Source organism: Hipposideros armiger, unplaced genomic scaffold (assembly GCF_001890085.2).
Source record: "Hipposideros armiger isolate ML-2016 unplaced genomic scaffold, ASM189008v1 scaffold_12, whole genome shotgun sequence".
NCBI lineage: Eukaryota > Metazoa > Chordata > Mammalia > Chiroptera > Hipposideridae > Hipposideros > Hipposideros armiger.
In genome coordinates this window covers 8,078,491-8,079,496 of record NW_017731362.1, presented here as the reverse complement: position 1 = coordinate 8,079,496, position 1,006 = coordinate 8,078,491, and positions in this window count along the sequence as shown.

Sequence of the window (1,006 nt, the reverse complement as noted above, 5' to 3'; positions counted from 1 at the left end):
TTAAAGGTCATTTGTCCTGTCTCCCACCCAGTTTTGGAATCCTTCAAATCTCAACTTGTAACTCAGTACATTGCCCCTTCCCCTTATTTTTGGCTGTTTAACACATTTCATGGTAATCACTAGTTCATCACATGGAACTGAATAAGAACCATTTAATATGATTATCTTCTCCATTAAAGCTGTCATCATAATTAGAGCTGCAGTGAACTGTTTGCCAGGAATTATAACTTCTGCCAAGAAAAACTTGGGTGTCATTTTAGAAAAATTTTTCAGTGGGGGAAGAGGAGATCAGGACCATCTGTGTTGGGATCCAAAGCTGAATAATGAGAAATAAAGCCCCTTTCCTCTGCTGCCTGCCAAGCTCTGGCCAACCTTCCAGCTGGACCTTGCCAAAGTCTTAGGAATGATTCAGCTTTCAAGGTAGTCCAAAGAGCACACCCTCTCAGGGAATGACAGCCTTGGAAGAGTTGCCCTTTATGAAGAGAAAAAAGGCAGCAGCAAATAAAAACTAGGCCTTCATGCGTAAGGCTTCCTAAAAATTGTTCCAAATGGTTTTGTTTGCCACCCCACTGTTTCCAGGGCAACCACCTAAGCCAGGACAGAAGTAGAAGGAGACATGAGGCTAGAATGGGACCACCCACTGCAATTCTCATTTTATCCTGATGGCAAGAACCTTTATGTCAACTCTTAAGTGTTTGTCAGGTCTCTTGCTGTGAATCACTGGAATAACATTTTACCCTGATGGAAGTGTGTCACAGGCTGCTGCTCCCAACATCCCCCCCATACTGAGGTGTTTTTAAATGGAACCAAATATCCCAGGGGAATTTTCTCTGCACTACTTTGTTGCACGTTTTTAGATCACACACAGTCAATTATAGATAAAATACATTATGCTAATTTCCTCCTGTATATCTTTTAGGTATTATTAGGAAAAGTGTCTTTGAAATTCAGTTTATCGGGTAAATGTTTAAAATGAAGTGGAAAATAAAACCAAGGTGGAAGGATG